Genomic DNA, 21,623 nt, shown 5'->3' with positions numbered 1-21,623 from the left:
CCTTAGTCCTTTTCAGGTATTTCAGGATGTTCTTGACCGCTGTCTAGTGATCCACTCCTGGATTACTTTAGTACCTCCCTGCTAAACTTATAGCAAGGCACACATCAGGTCTGGTACACAACATTGCATACATGATAGAAACTATGGCTGAAGCATAGGGAATGACTTTCATTTTCTCTCTATCTTCTGCAGTGGTCGGGCATTGAGTCTGACTCAACTTCACACCTTGAAACACAGGCAAGAACCCTTTCTTTGACTGATCCATTTTGAACTTCTTCAAAACTTTATCAAGGTATGTGCTTTGTGAAAGTCCAATTAAGCGTCTTGATCTATCTCTATAGATCTTGATGCCCAATATATAAGCAGCTTCACCGAGGTCTTTCATTGAAAAATTCTTATTCAAGTGTCCTTTTATGCTATCCAGAAATTCTGTATTATTTCCATTCAACAATATGGCATCCACATATAATATTACAAATGCTACAGAGATCCCACTCACTTTCTTGTAAATACAGGCTTCTCCAAAAGTCTATATAAAACCATAGGCTTTGATCACACTATCAAAGCATATATTCCAACTACGAGAGGCTTGCACCAGTCCATAAATGGATCGCTGGAGCTTGCACACTTTGTTAGCACCTTTAAGATCAACAAAACCTTCTGGTTGCATCATATACAACTCTTCTTTAAGAAATCCATTAAAGAATGCGGTTTTGACATCCATTTGCCAAATTTCATAATCATAAAATGCGGCAATTGCTAACATGATTCGGACAGACTTAAGCATCGCTACGGGTGAGAAAGTCTCATCGTAGAAACTCCTTGAACTTCTCGAAACCTTTCGCAACAAGTCGAGCTTTGTAGATAGTAACATTACCATCAGTGTCAGTCTTGAAAGAACATGCGGTGCCCCCATGTTTGGTTTTGGTAATTGATGACAATCTCTATGGACTAATGGTTGCCTTGAGTTATATTTGAAGGATTTTTCAATAGGCATTTCTTGAAGTTCATGTGTTGGTTTCAAGGAGTTTATGTGGTGACCAAGGTGTTATTAAGGAATTATCCAAAAATTGGTCATGTGAGAGTTGAGCTTATTGCAAGCATGTCTTGGAGAAGAAGATTGTGTGATCATTCATGTATATCTTAAAGACATCATCCAAATGAAGAGAGTTGAAAAGATTCATGGTTGATCAAGACTAAGTCAAGAGTGAATCAACTTGATCAACTCACAAAGCGTAGAAGATGTACCGAGAGGGATCAAGCGATCCCATGGTGTGGTAAGCATTGTCAATTACGCTTTGTGTACTAACCAATGATCTTCGTGAGAGTTCTTTGTGGGGTTAGGTTGCGGAGTGCAAGTTCAAGTGAAGCATCATGAAGAGATCAAATGCTTGAAGCTTGCCGTCCATTGTGGTGACAATGGACTTGTGAAGATGTTGCGATGTGCAAGTTCAAGTGAAGCATCATGAAGAGATCAAATGCTTGAAGCTTGCCGTCCATTGTGGTGACAATGGACTTGTGAAGATGTGCGGAAGAGTGGCTCACCCATAGTGGAGCATGGGGGAGCAATCAACTAGTCTTCATCGAGCCAACGCAACCAAGAAAGGTGGTCCAACTTGCGGGAGTCAAGATCGTCATCATCTAGCTCAAGTGGACCATGTGCAAGGCAAAGGTTTGCCCTTGATAGGTTTTCTATTTTACCGGTCTCATGATGATAGTTGGGAGACCGGGTTATAGGATCGATTGCCGTACTATCAAGGGGGGCTCTCGATGAGTAGCTTGATCGTATCATTCGTAGAGAGCTCAAACCATTGCATCCTTGCATCATCTTTATTGGTTCTTGTTTGGTTCTTTTCTTTGTGAGTTTTGGAGCTTATGGTCATCTTGATGATAAGCTCGAGTTCATCGAAAACGGAGTTCACTCGCATCTTCTATGATGTTTTCGATGTTGGAGGTTATGCCGGTTCTTCTCGGTTGGAGGTTTCACTCCTCTATTTGTTGGCATACCTCCCCTGCCTCTTCTTACTATAAACAGTCGCTGTTTTGATGCTACTCGTCTTCCTCTATCCAACAAGCTTGAGTTTGCTCAACTCGGAGCTCATATGCAGAAGTTATGGCAGTTTTGGTCCCAGCGGTAGTACCGCGGGCCAGAGTGGTAGTACCGCTTGGGTGCTACAAGCGGTAGTACCGCTGGTAGCCCCCAGCCTTAGTACCGCTGCGGTCTCGTACTAGTACCGCCTCGATTCGAGGGGTCTTTTTCGTGTCGGGTTTTACGGTACTAGCCGCGGCAGTGGGGGCCGTAGTACCGCTCGTTTGCGGTAGTACCGCCCTGCCACCGCGGTAGTACCGCTCTGGGCCCAACGGCAGTACCGCGAGGGGGAGCGGTAGTACCGCTTATAGGGGCAAGTGGTAGTACCGCTGGCCAAGCGGTAGTACCGCTCTCTGTGGGGTTGTAGTGAGGGTAACGGTTGGATTGTTCCCCCCACTATATAAGGAGGTCTTCTTCCCCAATGAACCTTATCCTTTGAGCTCGTGTTCTTCCCCCATTGTTGACCTTCTTCGAGCTTGCTAACTCTCAATCCCTCCATGGATTCTTGCTAGTTTTTGAGGGAAAAGAGAGAGGAGATCTAGATCCACATTTCTACCAAGCACTTTCTCCTCTATGTGAGGGGAACCCATTGGATCTAGATCTTGGAGTTCTTGGTGTTCTCCTTCTCGTTCTTCCTCTCTTTTTCCTCCCTAGCATTAGTTGCTTCGGTGGGATTTGAGAGTGAAGGACTTGGGCACTCCGTGTGCCCTTGCCATTGCATTTGGTGCATCGGTTTGAGTTCTCCACGGTGATACGTGGAAGTTACAAGTTGAGAAGATTATTACTCTTGGGTGCTTGGTGCCCTTGAGCTTGTTCCTCTTGGGTGCTTGGGCGCCCTAGACGGTTGGTAGTGTTCGGAGCTCAATCATTGTGGTGTAAAGCTCCGGGCAAGCGTCGGGGTCTCCAATTAGGTTGTGGAGATCGCCCCGAGCAATTTGACGGGTACCGGTGACCGCCCCCAAGGGTTGCCAAATTGTACGGGTTCGGTGACCGCCCCCAAGGGTTACCATTTGTACGGGTTCGGTGACCGCCCTCAAGGGTCCCTTAGTGGAATCACGGCATCTTGCATTGTGCGAGGGCGTGAGGAGATTACGGTGGCCCTAGTGGCTTCTTGGGGAGCATTGTGCCTCCACACCACTCCAAACGGAGATTAGCATCCGCAAGGGTGTGAACTTCGGGATACATCGTTGTCTCCGCGTGCCTCGGTTATCTCTTACCCGAACCCTTTACTTATGCACTTTACTTTGTGAGAGCCATATTGTTTCTTGTCATATATCTTGCTATCACTTAGTTGTTTATCTTGCTTAGCATAAGTTGTTGGTGCACATAGGTGAGCCTAGTTGTTGTAGGTTTTGTGCTTGTCAAATTAACCGCTAGGTTTATTCCGCATTTGTTCAAGCCTAAACTGTAATTATTTTAAAGCGCCTATTCACCCCCCCCTCTAGGCGACATCCACGATCTTTCAAGTCTTCTTCTTGAAGACCCATTTATTCTTACGGATTGCCGATCATCGGGCAAGTCAACCAAAGTCCACACTTTGTTCTCATACATGGATCCCATCTCAGATTTCATGGCCTCAAGCCATTTTGTGGAATCTGGGCTCATCATCGCTTCCTCATAGTTCGTAGGTTCATCATGGTCTAGTAACATGACTTCCAGAACAGAACGTACTCTGGTTGACCTACGAGGTTCGGTAGTAACTTGATCTGAAGTTTCATGATCATCATCATTAACTTCCTCACTAGTTGGTATAGGCATCACTGGCACTGATTTCTGTGATGAACTACTTTCCAATTCGAGAGAAGGTACAACTACCTCATCAAGTTCTATTTTTCTCCCACTCACTTCTTTCCAGAGAAACTCCTTCTCTAGAAATGATGCATTCTTAGCAACGAATATCTTGCCTTCGGATCTGTCATAGAAGGTGTACCCAACAGTTTCCTTTGGGTATCCTATGAAGACGCATTTCTTCGATTTGGGTTCGAGCTTATTAGGCTGAAGCTTTTTCACATATGCATCGCAACCCCAAAGTTTAAGAAACGACAGCTTAGGTTTCTTGCCAAACCACAGTTCATATGGTGTCGTCTCAACGGATTTAGATGGTGCCCTATTTAACGTGAATGCAGCCGTCTCTAAAGCATAACCCCAAAACGATAGTGGTAAATCAGTAAGAGACATCATATCGCACCATATCTAATAAAGTACTTACGACATTCGGACACACCATTACGCCGTGGTGTTCCAGGTGGCGTGAGTTGCGAAACTATTCCACATTGTTTCAAATGAAGACCAAACTCGTAACTCAAATATTCGCCTCCGCAATCAGATCGTAGAAACTTTATTTTCTTGTTACGATGATTTTACACTTCACTCTGTAATTCTTTGAACTTTTCAAATGTTTCAGACTTATGTTTCATTAAGTATATATACCCATATCTGCTCAAATCATCTGTGAAAGTCAGAAAATAACGATACCCGCCGCGAGCCTCAACACTCATCAGACCGCATACATCAATATCTATTATTTCCAATAAGTCAGTGGCTCGCTACATTGTTCCGGAGAACGGAGTCTTAGTCATCTTGCCCATGAGGCATGGTTCGCAAGCATCAAGTGATTCATAATCAAGTGATTCCAAAAGCCAATCAGCATGGAGTTTCTTCATTCGCTTTACACCAATATGACCTAAACGGCAGTGCCACAAATAAGTTGCACTATCATTATTAACTTTGCATCTTTTAGCTTCAATATTATGAATATGTGTATCACTACGATCGAGATTCAACAAAAATAGACCACTCATCAAGGGTGCATGACCATAAAAGATATTACTCATATAAATAAAACAATTATTATTCTCTGATTTAAATGAATAACCGTCTTGCATCAAACAAGATCCAGATATAATGTTCATGCTCAACGCTGGCACCAAATAACAATTATTCAGGTTTAAAACTAATCCCGAAGGTAGATGTAGAGGTAGCATGCCGAAGGCGATCACATCGACCTTGGAACCATTTCCGACGCGCATCGTCACCTCGTCCTTAGCCAATCTTCGTTAAATCCATAGCCCATGTTCCGAGTTGCAAATATGAGCAACAGAACCAGTATCAAATACCCAGCCGCTACTATGAGCATTAGTAAGGTACACATCAATAACATGTATATCAAATATACCTTTCACTTTGCCATCCTTCTTATCCGCCAAATACTTGGGGTAGTTCCACTTCCAGTGACCAGTCCCTTTGCAGTAGAAGCACTTAGTTTCAGGCATAGGTCCAGACTTGGGCTTCTTCCCGGGAGCAGCAACTTGCTTGCTATTCTTCTTGAAGTTCTCCTTCTTCCCTTTGCCCTTTTTCTTGAAACTAGTGGTCTTATTAACCATCAACACTTGATGCTCCTTCTTGATTTCTACCTCCGCAGCCTTAAAGCATTGCGAAGAGCTCAGGAATTGTCTTTTCCATCCCTTGCATATTATAGTTCATCACGAAGCCTTTATAGCTTGGTGGCAGTGATTGAAGAACTCTGTCAATAACACTATCATCCGGAAGATTAACTCCTAGTTGAGTCAAGTGGTTATGTTACCCAGACATTCTGAGTATGTGTTCACTGACAGAACTATTCTCCTCCATCTTGCAGCTATAGAACTTGTTCGAGACTTAATATCTCTCAACTCGGGAATTTGCTTGAAATATTAAATTCAACTCCTGGAACATCTCATATGCTCCATGACGTTCAAAACGTCTTTGAAGTTCCGATTCTAAGCCATAAAGCATGGCACACTAAACTATCGAGTAGTCATCAGCTTTAGCTTGCCAGAAGTTCATAACGTCCGGAGTTGCTCCTGCAGCACGCCTTGCACCTAGCGGTGCTTCCAGGACGTAATTCTTCTGTGCAGCAATGAGGATAATCCTCAAGTTACGGACCCAGTCCGTGTAGTTGCTACCATCATCTTTCAACTTAGCTTTATCTAGGAACGCATTAAAATTCAAGGGAATGGTAGCACGGGCCATTGATCTACAATAACATAGATATGCAAAAACTATGAGGACTAAGTTCATGATAAATTAAAGTTCAATTAATCATATTACTTAAGAACTCCCACTTAGATAGACATCCCTCTAGTAATCTAAATGATCACGTGATCCATATCAACTAAACCATGTCCAATCATCACATGAGATGGAGTAGTTTTCAATGGTGAATATCTCTATGTTGATGATATCTACTATATGATTCACGTTCGACCATTCGGTCTCAGTGTTCCGAGGCCATATCTCCATATGCTAGGCTCGTCAAGTTTAACCCGAGTATTCTGCACGTGCAAAACTGTCTTCCACCCGTTGTATTTGAACGTAGAGCTTATCACACCCGATCATCACGTTGTGTCTCGGCGCGACGAACTGTAGCAACGGTGCATACTCAGGGAGAACACTTATACCTTGAAATTTCATCAAGGATCATCTTATAATGCTACCGCCGTACTAAGCAAAATAAGATGCATAAAAAGATAAACATCACATGCAATCAAAATATGTGACATGATATGGCCATCATCATCTTGTGCCTTTGATCTCCATCTTCAAAGCACCGTCATTATCTCCATCGTCACCGGCTTGACACCTTGATCTCCATCGTAGCGTCGTTATCGTCTCGCCAACTATTGCTTCTACAACTATCGCTACCGCACAGTGATAAAGTAAAGCAATTACATGGCGATTGCATTTCATACAATAAAGCGACAACCATAAGGCTCCAGCCAGTTGCCAATAACTTTTACAAAACATGATCATATCATACAATAACTTATATCACTTCATGTCTTGACCATATCACATCACAACATGCCCTCCAAAAACAAGTTAGACGTCTTCTACTTTGTTGTTGCAAGTTTTACGTGGCTGCTACGGGCTTCTAGAAAAAACCATTCTTACCTACGCATCAAAACCACAATGATTTTTCCTCAAGTGTGTTGTTTTAACCTTCAACAAGGACCGGCCGTAGTCAAATTTGATTCAACTAAAGTTGGAGAAACAGACACCGCCAGCCACCTTTATGCAAAACAAGTTGCATGTCTGTCGGTGGAATTGGTCTCGTGAACGTGGTCATGTAAGGTTGGTCCGGGCCACTTCATCCAACAATACCGCCGAATCAAAATAAGACGTTGGTGGTAAGCTGTATGACTATTATCGCCCACAACTCTTTTTGTTCTACTCGTACATATCTTCTACGCATAGACCTGGCTCGGATGCCACTGTAGGGGAATGTAGCATGCAATTTGAAATTTTTTTCCTACGATCACGCAATATCTATCTAGGAGATGCATAGCAACGAGAGGGGGAGAGTGTGTCTACGTACCCTCGTAGACCAAAAGCGGAAGCGTTAGGTTGACGCGGTTGATGTAGTCGAACGTCTTCACGATCCAACCGATCTAGTGCCGAACGTACGGCACCTCCGAGTTCAGCACACGTTCAGCTCGATGACGTCCCTCGAACTCTTGATCCAGCAGAGGGTCGAGGGAGAGTTTTGTCAGCACAACAGCGTGGTGACGGTGATGGTGATGTGACCCGCGCAGGGCTTCGCCTAAGCACTACGACGCTATGACCGGAGGAGTAAACTGTGGAGGGGGGCACCGCACACGGCTAAGAGAATAACTGTTGTGCTTTGGGGTGCCCCCCTGCCCCCGTATATAAAGAGGGGAGGAGGAGGCCAACCACCAAGGGGGCGAGCCATGGGGGGAGTCCTACTAGGACTCCGCACCTAGTAGGATTCGCCCCCCCCTTTTCCTTTCTCATCGGAGGGGAAAAGGAAGGAGAGGGAGAGGGAGAGGAAAAGGGGGCCGCGACCCTCCTCCCTGTCCAATTCGGACTCCCTTGGAGGGGGCGCGCCACCCCTTGCGGGCTCCCCTCTCTCTCCCCCCTAAGGCCCATGTAGGCCCAATACTTCCCCGGGGGGTTCCGGTAACCCCTCGGTACTCCGAAATATACCCGAACCATTCCGAAACCATTCCGGTGTCCGAATATCATCGTCCAATATATCAATCTTTACCTCACGACCCTTTCGAGATTCCTCGTCATGTCCGTGATCTCATCCGGGACTCCGAACAAACTTCGGTCACCAAAACACATAACTCATAATACAAATCGTCATCGAACGTTAAGCGTGCAGACCCTACGGGTTCGAGAACTATGTAGACATGACCGAGACACATCTCCGGTCAATAACCAACAGTGGAACCTGGATGCTCATATTGGTTCCTACATATTCTACAAAGATCTTTATTGGTCAAACCGCAATAACAACAGATGTTATTCCCTTTGTCATCGGTATGTTACTTGCCCGAGATTCGATCGTCGGTATCCTTATACCTAGTTCAATCTCGTTACCGGCAAGTCTCTTTACTAGTTCCGTAATGCATCATCCTGCAACTAACTCATTAGTGACATTGCTTGCAAGTCTTATAGTGATGTGCATTACCGAGAGGGCCCAGAGATACCTCTCCGATACTGGGAGTGAGAAATCCTAATCTCGATCCATGCCAACCCAACAAACACCTTCGGAGACGAATGTAGAGCATCTTTATAATCACCCAGTTATGTTGTGACGTTTGATAGCACACAAGGTGTTCCTCCGGTATTCGGGAGTTGCATAATCTCTTAGTCAGAGGAATATGTATAAGTCATGAAGAAAGCAATAGCAATAAAACTTAACGATCATTATGCTAAGCTAATGGATGGGTCTTGTCCATCACATCATTCTCTAATGATGTGATCCCGTGCATCAAATGACAACACATGTCTATGGTCAGGAAACTTAACAATCTTTGATTAACGAGCTAGTCAAGTAGAGGGATGAACTGTCACCGTCTCGAGGCGGAACCTGGGCTGGAGCACTTTTGCTCTCCGGCGGAGCGATTTCGTCAGGGATACTTCCCTCCGGGAAAGGGAAATCGAAGCCATCAACATCACCAATGATCCTCTCATCGTGGGAGGACCAATCTTCATCAACATCTTCACCAGCACCATCTCATCTCAAACCCTAGTTCATCTCTTGTATTCAATTTTTGTCCCAAAACCTTAGATTGGTACCTGTGGGTTGTTAGTAGTGTTGATTACATATTGTAGTTTATACTAGTTGCTTTATTCGGTGGAAGATTACATGTTCAGATCCTGAAGCATATTCAATGCACCTATGATCTTGAACATTAATACTATTTGTGAGTAGTTACTTTCATTCTTGAGGACATGTGAAAAGTCTTGTTATAAGTCATCATGTGAAGTTGATATTCGTTCGATATTTTGATGATATGTATGTTGTTGCTTTCTTTAGTGGTGTCATGTGAACGTCAACTACGTGACACTTCACCATACTTGGGCCCAAGGGAAGGCATTGTGGAATAATAACTAGATGATGGGTTGCTAGAGTGATAGAAGGTTAAACCCTAGTTTATGCGTTATTCCGTAAGGGGCTGATTTGGATCCATACGTTTCATGATATGATTAGATTTATCTTAATTCTTCTTTCGTTGCGGATGCTTACGATAGGGGGTAATCCTAAGTGGGTTGCTTGTTCAACACCCAAGCACCGGTCCACCCACATATCAAATTATGAAAGTAGCGAACGTGTAACATCCCAATTTTCAATTTGGATGTTATACATAGGTCATATGCATATCATATTTTATTTGCATTTTGCTTGTGGTCCTAGAAATCTTAAGCAACTCAAGGACCCAAGGAGAGAGTTGGAGATTTCACAAATTTTCATATTTGAATTTTTCTCAAATTTGAAAAGAGGATCAATTTGGTTTTAATATTTTTCTCTCCAACTATTTCCAATATTAAAAATAAAAGAGAGAAGATAATATGACTTCTTCAAAAGAGAGAAATATTGGAGAAGAAATTTTAAAATCAAATTTATATTTTATTTGTATTTTATTTGTTATTTTATTTGAATTAGAAAATTATGCATTTTTAAAAATTGCATTTTTAGGCCACAAAATGTTCACTTTGTTCTAAATATTAGGTTTAGACGGTGAAAATTGTTTCATGTATTTTTACAATTTTTTTTATTTTATTTGGGCGGAATTTTATTAAAAAAAAACTTCTTCCAGCCCGACTGGGCCGACGGTCCAGCCGAGCAGGCCGGCCCACCAGCCACCGCCGCCTCCTCATCCGACTCGGGACAGAGTCCCGAGCCTCGCCGCCGCCGCCCCTTTCCCCAAGCCGCCGAGCCCCCTGGGCCTTTATAAGGCGCCGCCCCGCCGCCTCCTCCCCCACCTCGCCCCACCGCAGCCGTCGCTTGCGCCGCCCGCCACCGCACCGCCGCCCGCGCAGCAAGCCGCCGCCGTCTCGCCGGTTTTATGTATAAAACCTAGATCGTTTTTTAGGGTTTTGTCGGTTTTCTTTTCGGTTCAACGGTTTAGATCATATTTTTTCGAGTTCGCTAATTAGCGAGCGTTCACTCGAATGTCACTGTTAGCGAACGTATTTGTTCATTTGTCTCTGATAGCGAACGTTCGTTCGTTAGGTTTATCTTTTTATTTTATTTTCGGCCAGGGACCTATCGCGATTATTTTTATCATAGATTAGCCCCTGGTCTTCAAACACTCACAACGTTTTGCTCGTTCGTCCAAATCCAGTGAAACTAATGCCAAAATCCTCGTCTTGATCCCCTCTTTCCAGATAATCAACTTAACATGATTTTGACAATTTAAAATTTGGTTTCAAGCAGATTTGAATTCGAACTTCTTTTGAACGTAGTTTGAGTTTCGTAGCTCCGATTCGATTGATTCTTTTTGCAAATCAAAGATTTTCAGTTAAACTTTCAGTTTGGATCTTTTTATTTGAGTTTTACCCTTGCATCTCCTGCTTGAGTGCTTATGTATGTTATTGTTTGTTTATGATAGAGTTTCCGGAGTGCGAAGCGTGCTACTACGAGTCACTAGGGTTTCCAGATCGTCAGCAAGGCAAGTAACACTTTGATCATACCCTTTGTTACCCAGTTTTTATGCATTAGTTCCAATCCTCAAACACTACATGGTTAGGATTTGTTAACATGTGGGTATTGGGAACTAGTTGATGAGGTAGAACCTATTGTCTTTATTTCAAACCCTAGGAGTTACTTCTACGTTATGCTTATACTGCTATGCTATGCTAGTAGACGTGGATTGGGTTTCAGAGATCCATGACAGACGTGAGAGTATTACTAATGGTTAAACTTAAGGTGGCTACCTTAATACACATCTGGGTGGATTGGTTGAGGCACCCTGGAGCACCTAGTGGTTGTCTGGGCACCTGGAGCAATCCAGCGTTATCCTGGGATATCCTGGAGTACCCGTGTGATCATCCTACGGTTCGCCACCTAGGCTCAAAGGGATCATAAGATTATTCAGGCTAGAAACTTCCGTGTGCAGCCCCAAGCCATTATGGGCTCAAAGGCATAGTGGTAGGCTAGCAGATGTAGGGGGTGTAGGTGGTACTGTCTACCCAGAGTAAAGAGTTAATGCTTCTGAAAGATTGTGTCTCAGTCATCCGTTTCTCAAACACCATGTAGTGTGAGAAATTCAACGGAGGAGATCGAGTCTTGTGGGGAAAAGTGCGCAAACCTCTGCAGAGTGTATAAACTAATCATGGTTAGCCGTGTCCCTGGTTATGGACATCTTGAGTATCTGGTACTTGAATTATTGATCTGATCTCATCACTCTTACTTAATAAATTTGTTGAGTTGTTACCATTGTTTAATTGGGATTGAGTTGGAGGAACCTTCTCAATATTTATCAACCAACTTTGGAGTTAAATAAAATATATTCCTTTGTTGTAGGGAAAAACTAGCTTTATGCAAATGATAACCATAGAGCCTCCATCAGCCATATATGCATGTAGCGACAGCTGTTATCTTGTTCATTGCTCTATAGTGTTATTTTGCCAGCATATTCCATGTGCTGACCCGTTTCGGGCTGCAACGTATCATGTTGCAGACTTTTCAGACGAAGAGTAAGGTACGCTAGGTCGTTGTCGTGCACTCAGCTATACCGTTGGAGTTGATGGACTCATTTACCTTCGAAGCTTCCGCTGTTATCTTATTTAGATGGCCTTCAGCCATATTATTGTAATAAGTTCTCTTTTGAGACATTCGATGTAATAAGTGTGTGATTGAACTCTGTTATAAATACTTCAAGTACTGTGTGTGTCAGCATTACCGATCCAGGGATGACACTTATACACAGAGATTTGACCGTCTAGGTCGGATCGCTACAGAACCTAATCAACTAAACATGATGAACGTGACTAGACGACAATTCCCATGTGTCCTCGAGATCACCTTGCTTTATATAAGAGACCTTTCCGTCTTGTCCTTTGCTATAGAAAGGATTGGGCCACCTTACTGCACCTTTGTTACTATTGCTACTTGTTACTTGTTCCAAATTATCTTTCTACAAAACTATCTATCACCGCTACTTTCAGTACTTGCACAGAATACCTTGCTGAAAATTGCTTATCATTTCCTTCTGCTCCTCGTTAGGTTCGACACTCTTACTTGTTGAAAGGACTAGTATTGATCCCCTATACTTGTGGGTCATCAAGACTCTTTTCTGGCACTGTTGCCGGCGAGTGAAGCACCTTTGGTAAGTGGAATTTGGTAAGGGAACATTTTTATTTCGTGCTGAAATTCTCTGTCACTTATCACTATGGAAAATAATCCTTTGAGGGGTTTGTTTGGGGTATCTTCACCTCGACCGGAGGCAATAAGGGTTGCCCCACAACCTACTGAAAATATTTATTAGGACATTCCTTCGGGTATGTTAGAGAAACTGCTAGCTAATTCTTATGCAGGAGATGGAACAGTGCATCCTGATATGTACTTGATATATGTAGATGAAATTTGTAGATTGTTTAAGCTTGCAGATTTATCCGAGGATGGAGTTAAAAAGAAGGTATTCCCTTTATATGTAGAGGGAAAGACATTGACTTGGTATAGGCTATTGGATGATACTGGAACATGGGATTGGAACCGACTGAAGCTGGAATTTCATCAGAAGTTTTATCCTATGCATTTGGTTCATCGTGATCGGACTTATATATATAATTTTTGGCCTCGTGAAGGAGAAATTATCGCTCAAGCTTGGGGGAGGATTAAATACATGATGCATACATGCCCCAATCATGGGCCTCTCAAGAGAAATAATTATACAAAAAAATTATGCTCGGCTTTCTCATAATGATCAATTCATGCTTCATACTTCTTCTACTGGTTCTTTTATGAACAAAATATTGAATTCAAAAGGGGTATTATGGAAATAATTAAGTGCAACTATGAAGATTGGGAAATTGACAAAGGTAAAGAGTCAGGTATAAATCTTGATTTTGATGTGTTAAATCTTTTATGGAAAGATATGCTTTTCATAAGTTTAGTATTAAATATGAAATTGACTCTGGGATAGTATAGTAGCTACCTTTTGTGAATCGTTTGTTGCTCATGTTGATCTCCCTAAGGAGAAGTGGTTTAAGTTTCATCCACCTATTGAAGAAATGTTAGAGGAACTTGTTATAGCTGATGAAACAATCATTTATAATGTTGATCCAGTTGTGCCTACTGCTTATATTGGGAAAGCAGTTTTCCTTGTTAGGATTAAGGAACATGCTAAAGCTTCAACTGTGGTTAATAAAAGTAATATTAAAACACCTAGAACCTCTGAACAAATTAGTGTGTAACCTAATGTAGCAATGATTAAAGATCTTTTGATTGATAATATTGATGGACATGTCATTTATTTCTGCGAGGAATCAACTAGGATTGCTAAACCTGATCCTATACATAAAAACAAACCTATTCTTGGCATGCCTATTGTTCTGTTAAAATAGGAGATCATTCTTATCATGGTTTATGTGATATGGGTGCTAGTTGATACGTCCCAAATGTATCTACTTCTCCGAAAACTTTTGTTCTTGTTTTGCACTCTAATTTGCATGATTTGAATGGAACTAACCGAGACTCACACAATTTTCAACAGAATTGCCATGGTGTTATTTTTGTGCAGAAACATATTAGACACCTTGAAGGGGAAATACAAGTGGTTGATCTTTCCTCTAAGAAGAGATATCTTCTCCAGCAGGTTCGTCTTGAGTGACATACTCGAGTAGACTCTAAAGTCAACCGTAGGACCCCAAGAGAGATTGAGGTATTTAATTTTACCTCAATCAGGAATCGCAAAAATCAATTGCTGGATGTTTGACTCATCGGAACTGATAGCAACAAACAATTGATCATGATTAGAAAGAACCCAAATTTGTATGGGAAAAAAGTTCTCCGATTGACCTGAAACTTTACGAAGATTATTTTCAGAATATGCAAAAAATACCGGCGAAGATAAATTTTAGAGGGGGGCCACCAGGGCGCCACAAGCCCAGGAACGCGCCCACCCCTCAGGGCGCGCCTACCAGGCTTGTGGGCCCCTGGCATCTCCCGCAAACCTAGCTCCAACTCCATAAGTACCTATTCGTCCAGAAAATAATCAAAGAGAAGGAATGATCGCGTTTTATGATACACAACCGCCGCCACCTCCTGTTCTTCGTCGTGAGGGTTGATTTGAAGTCTGTTTGGGGCCCCGGAGAGGGGGATTCGATGCCGTCATCATCATCAACCATCCTCCATCACTAATTTCATGATGCTCACTGTCGTCGCCCAGTTGTGCATGCGCCATCACGTCCTCGTCTACCACTAGTCCACTACTGCCTAGGGAGAAGGCCTTGCGAGCATTTCGCCAGGTTTATCAACAGTCTCGACTACAGTTTCGCTGCAGTGGACATCAACAACGATCTAAAAGCGCTCAAGATTTTGGGTTTGGCCTGCCAGAAGCTTTTCAACATCCGTGGCCACTACAGGGTCTGGGGCCGCATGAAGAACAAACAGGACTCCCTGGTTGACCTCGCCTCAGCCATCATCAACCCCTAGGACAAGAACATGAAGGATGAGTGCAAGAAGGACAAGATTGCCTGGCACAGTACCTGGGTGCATAGACTGGATGAAGAACACGCCAAGTATGCGGCCAAGGACGCGTACACAAGTTACAAGATGTACAGGCAGATCTTTGACATAAGGAAGTGCCTTCGTCTAGCCCCAGGCGAGGGATCAAGCCACACATCAGTCGTGGTAGTGTCAGAAGAAGTAGATGATTAGATCATCGTTTGTCCTAGTTTAGAATGCATGCAATTTTTGGTTAAGGTGTGTGCGAATGTTTTGTATAGTCATTTATGTAATTTGATGTTTAATTTTGGTTATATATGTTGTTCTTCTGTAGACAGAGCAAATCACATTGCACACGGACTAAACTAGGCAACCCGTCAGCGATGATTTCATCAATCGCTGACAATTCTATACCAACAAGCGTTTGACAACAATAAATGTGGCTTATTAGCTGCAATCATCTGTGTTGCTATCGGTCTTCCCACACATTTCTGATCACTGACCTGTTTACCGGTATCACACACATCTTGTTAAGTTCAACCGTTTCTGTTGTTTTGGCATATCGCAAACAGTTCATCCGAGTGAACTGTATGTCGTCTATCGCACACACACCTTGATCTGGCTGGCCGTTTCTGTTGTGTTGGGTAATCGCAAACAGTTCATCCGAGTGAACTATGTGCGGTATATCGCACACACCTTGATCTGGCTGACCATTTCTATTGTTCTCGCTTATCGCAAACAGTTCATATGGATCAACCATATACCATGTATCATACACGCAACTCTAATCTGAACCGTGCTTGATGTCTCCGCGATCGCATACAGTTCATGTTATTGGCGACGACTTTATTACGATATTGTTTGTGATTCATGCATCGCACACGGTTTTGTCGAAGGTTCTCTGATTCATTTGTCGCGTTAGCAGCATCCTACAGTAGTGACATAGTATACGGTGGGTAAACAAATTATTGTTGGGCAATTGATAGAAAAGCTCATAGTTACGACGTATTCATGGCAATGATCATGTACATAGGCATCATGCCTGTGACAAGTAGACCGACTTCTTCATGCATCTACTAGTATTACTCCACCAACCGACCGCTATCCAACACGCATCTATGATATTAAGTTCATGACAAACAGAATAACGCCTAAAGCAAGATGACATGATATATAAGCAATATGATTAAACCTAGTCGTTTTACCCTTAATGGCAACAATACAATATGTGCCTCGCTACCCCTTCTATCACTCAGTGAGGAGGCCGCAAGATTAAACCCATTACAAAATACCTCTCCCACTCAAGATAAATCAGTCTAGTTGGCCAAAACAAACGGATAGATCGGAGAGAAATACAAAGTTATAACAATCATGCATAATAAAGTTCAGAAAAGAACCTATTACTTTCAATGAATAATCTAATCGTAAACCCATAATTCATCGGGTCCCAACAAATACACCGAAAAAGAAGATTAAACAGGATAGAACTCCAAGAAGATCGGGGAGAATATTGTATTGAAGATGAAAGACAGAAAAGAAGCCATCTACTAGCTATGGACCTACAGGTGTGTGGTGAACTACTCACGCATCATCGGACGGCGACAAGGATGATGTAGAAGCCCTCCGTGATCGATTCCCCCTCCGACGGAGTATCGGAAAAGGCCTCCACATGGGATCGCGGAAGAACTGAAGCTTGCGGCGGCGGAAAATGTGTTTTGGGTGGCTCTCTGTTGGTTTGGAAATATATATGAATTTGTAGAGGTGGAATTAGGTCAAACGGAGCTGCATGGGTCCCACATGCTCAGGGTCGCACCCTACCCCCAGGGCGCGCCCTGTGAGTTAGTGGCTCTCCCGTAGGTCTTCTGGCCTCCTCTTGAACCTTCTAGGGTCCCTTCTAGTTTAGAAAAAACACTGTAAAGGGAGAAGAGTGATCAATCGAGATAGGGTGTACAGATCACGGCTACTGCAGAAGCACTCTTTTGGTTCGAACACAACTTTCCCGGATGATACATGGTTTCGTCGCCATTTTCGCATGCAGAAACCATTGTTTTTGTACAATGTGGAGGGAGTGGGGCCACATGATGACTACTTCAAGCTCACAAGGGAATGCTGCAGCAACTATCTTTCTGTAGTAAGCAGAAATGCATGGCTGCTCGAAGGATGCTTACACCTGGTACAGTCGTAGAAGCCGTTGGTGAGATGGTCAGGATGGGGGAGAGCACATGCCTGAAGACTACTATCAACTTTGCCCGCATCATGGTGCAGGTGTTTGCAGCAAAGTACCTGAGAGAACTAAATGTGCAGAACACAGAAAAGTTGTTGGCTATTAGAGAGGCTAGAGGGTTTTCATGAATGCTCGGATCAATTGATTGCATGCATTCGCAATGGAAGAACTGCCCCAAAGGTTTTGCTGGAAATGTATCAAGGGCATACCAAAGAGTCACAATCATACTAGAAGCAGTGGCATCACATGACTTATGAATTTGCAGTGCTTTCTTTCGAATGTCGTGTTCTCACAACGACATCAACATGTTTTAACAGTCTCCGATATTCAGGAGGCTTTGTAATGGGGAATCGCCCCCGTGCAATTACACCATCGACGGCTGTGACTTCAACATGGGATAATATCTTGCGGATGGCATCTATCCTTAGTGGACGGTGTTTGTGAAGACCATATCTGAACCACTGGGCAAGAAACAAAGCAACTTTGCAACAATGCAAGAAGCAGGTAGGAAGGATGTGGAGAGGGTATTCAGAGTGCTTCAAGCTCGTTGGGTAATTGTTCGTGGAGCTTGAATGTTGTAGGTATCCGAAAGTTTGTGGCAGCTCATGACATATTTTGTTATTTTGCTCAATATGATTGTTGAGAATGAGGGTGATGGTGTTGACCAAAGCAATGATTTTGAAGCGCGCGAAGAACAAGTTCAAATCCCGAAAGATCAAGATGCAACTCAGCTTATGAACTTTCTAAAGATGCATTAGAATCTTCAAAATGATCATGTGAACGCGCAGTTAGTCAATGATCTTGTAGAGCATATGTGAAAGACCCACAGTGAAAACCAAAGGGCTGATGTTTAAATTGTACACTTAAAATAAATTTTATGTAAAAATTATGTATTCTTGGTACCAACATTTATTATTTACGTATGACATGTTTGTGTATAATGAACGTGTAAGAATTTGAGAGTCCTTATTTAACATATACGGATGCCAGACATGATATACGATGGGCCATTCAGATGCGTCCGCGGGCGTTTGAGATTTCGGATTTGTCCGGCTGTAGATTTTCTTTTTTAGGGTAGTCCGGCCGTAGATGCTTTAAAGTGGAGAGGCTGTGATAATATTATGTGTGATGAGTCTGCGTGTGAGAGACGAAGGGCTTTGAATAGGCCTGGCCCATGGCCCACGAAACAGGAAATGTACTACCTACGCGTAGCAGTGTCAACCGTTGCACAGCTAGCTGGCACCGTGCATGCCATGCTATTCCGTGGACAGTTCCCGCCTTGATTATCGGCACAGAGGACCCCCGGGACCAGCACGACGGGCCAAGGATGCATGCATGGCGATGGGTCTGGGTGGGTGGGCCGGACCGACCGGCGCCTTGTCTCGTGCAGTCCTGGAGTTAGCGCAATGCAATGCACAGAGAGCCGCCTCGATCCACCTCTCTCTGCTCTTTCAATCAAGAAGAAAACGATAGGTGTGGTGGGGTCAGAAGGCTGTGCGCGATCAACTGGTACAGTACTGCTTGCTTAATTTGTGCGTCCGTGTATACAGGCTCTGGTCCACCACAGCCATTGCTGTGTCCTGTGTGCCTCTGTAGGCTCGCTGTAGCAACGAATCGTACCAGTACGTGATGATGGATAGCTGCTGCTGCTTCCCCATCGCATCCGATCCCTATTGGCGTGGTAGTAGTCGCTTTGGGTTTTAACTTTTCTTTTGACAAGAAAAGAAAAGAAAACCCTATTCGCATGCATAGTCCTGGAGTACGTACGTACGCGCCCCAAAACTGAGCAGGCCAGGCCCATTAATTGGACGTGTCAACCCACTATGCATGCACGCACATACACACACAGCTACGGCTACAGCTCGCTGCTGCTGGCCAGCTAGACGCTGTGCGGTGGATCGGTGCGTCATACGCATGCATGTGATGAGCATGTGTGACCGACTGCGCCAACTGTGCACGGCACCGGGGGAGCGGCCCGAGAACCGTACACGTACCACCGGCGCGTGTGGCGTCGGCATGGGCGTCGTGAAAACCATCATGATCATTGCGGCTTGCTGGTTCGCCGGGGTACGGCGACGCCAGACCCATGCATGCATCCACGATGCACAGGCTAGCCAGTACCGCATCATTTGCGTGAACTGTGCACCTAATCTGCATCGCTCACTGATTGATGTGGATCGATACGGATAGGCACGTAGCTTAGCTCTGGGCTTTCCGAGGCCAAGGGCCATGGCCAGCAATGTACGCGAGCTACACAGTGCTCTTCCAAGGACCGATCGTGCTGCGTTATGGGCGAGATCGCGACCGCTCGGGGGACCCTGCAAACGTAGTACTCCTACTACGACCACGTAACAGGGTTGCAGTTAATAGTTATTGAGCCGAGCAGGTAGCGCTGATCAAGCTAGTAACAAAGGACGGGCAGTGTCATTAACTCTGTCAACTAGAGTACTACTACGTACGAAATCCCTGTGGCTGTGGGAGCACTGGGTTTTTACTTGATGCGGTAACAACCGCGCATGCATACTACAATGTCTTGCGAGTAATGGCGTCCTTCGTCTGCATGGTGACCGCGCGATGGTGCTGCTAGACCTATGTACTCCCTCCGTTTCTAAATGTAAGTCTTTCTAGACATTTCAATACAAACTACATATGGATGTATGTAGACATAATTTAAATTGTAGACTCACTCATTTTACTTCGTATGTAGTCATTTATTGAAATCTCTAGAAAGACTTATATTTAGGAACAGAGGAAGTAGCACGTAGGGCCGGTGTCCGGCCGATGCAGTGTGCCTGGCCGGCGCGGCGGTGGGCAGATCGCAGAGGTACAGCAGCGCTGCCTCTCGTCACGCTATTCCCGTTGGGACGTTGTTAATGCGTGCGGTGCGGGCACGGCCGCACGCAGCAGCGGTGGCAGGTGCATTGACTGGTGTTCCTTGCGTGGTGGGTGGCTGCAGTGCAGGCAAGGCATGCATGCGTGCCTGGTCCAGCCCGCGCGCCTGCCCTGGCCGGTCAGACACAGGCCGTGCCAACGAGGACGGACCGACGGGGCTGGTCGGTACGAGCACGGGCCTTCAAGGCCCGGGAGCAAGGACGACAAACGGACTGCACCACCACACGCGAGATATAGATGGACGAGACGTAAGGGCCTGTTTGGTTTCAATAAGTCACCCGACTTATAAGTCAGGTGACTTAAAACCAGTGACTTAACTACATCTTTTTACCTTGTTTTTTTATGTAAAGATGGTGGAACCCATGTAAAAGGGGTGACTTAGACTAGTAACATGCACATGTTACTAGTCTATGTTACTACCTCTATAGTGGGGAGTAATATATATGTGTGGTGACATGCAACACTTTATTTATTAGGCCATAGACTCATTTTGCCTTGATATGTGTGATGTTACTCATATTACTAATAACTAGCTATGTTACCACTTTCCTGCATTTCTTCATTTATTGTTTGTCACATCATCTATTTTATCTAGATATGTGTGATGTTACTACCTATAATACTCCCACTGTGCGTAGCCTTATAAGTTGTAAGTTGGGGTGGAGTAAGTTATGACTTATAAGTTGGGTCTGTTTGGTAAAATAAATCACTTTTTTTACTTTTCGACTTATAAATTAGCGACTTATTTGAAACCAAATGTGGGCAGGCTACCGGCCCTGGTGTTTTGTGCCTGGCATGGGTCCGGGATTAATTACCGGTGGCCGTGATTCGCGCATCTAACTGCGGTTTGGTTTGGTGTAAGTAGTAATTTCTAGATCCGGTTGTGGGGGAGCATCACGGTCACGCACTTGACGTTTCGGGGGGCGTATTCAAACCTGTGACCGACGAGAGGAGGCGTGAATAATAATGCGGCCCCGCATTCAATGGCACGCCACTAGTACGACGGTAGGCTGTGTGTGGGTGGGGGGGTCTGCACCTTAATTCTCGCATCTCCGTGGCCTGTGCCGTTGAAACTGATCAGTATCTAAAAATACTCAACATTTATTCGGCGCCTACGCTAGTCCACTTCTGAGTAGTAGAGCTGAATTGATAAACATTTCTTTCAGGTGGGCTGTTTATTTTTCGAAAAAATCTAGTTGAAATTTGCGTGAATAACACGTCCCCGTGCCTGCTTGATGAACCACACAAAGCCACGCTATATTGAAGAGTGTAAATTACTGTCGGCTTTAATAAATAAAACTACAGTCGCACTTTTTTCCTGAAACGTACGTACTCCCTACGTTTTTATTTACTCTGCATATTAGAGTTGACTGAAGTCAAACTTCGTAAAGTTTGACCAAGTTTATAGCAAAGAATATAAATATTTACAATAACATATCTATATGATGCGAAAGTAC

Source organism: Aegilops tauschii, chromosome 2 (assembly GCF_002575655.3).
Source record: "Aegilops tauschii subsp. strangulata cultivar AL8/78 chromosome 2, Aet v6.0, whole genome shotgun sequence".
Lineage (NCBI taxonomy): Eukaryota > Viridiplantae > Streptophyta > Magnoliopsida > Poales > Poaceae > Aegilops > Aegilops tauschii.
This window is presented reverse-complemented; position numbering follows the sequence as displayed.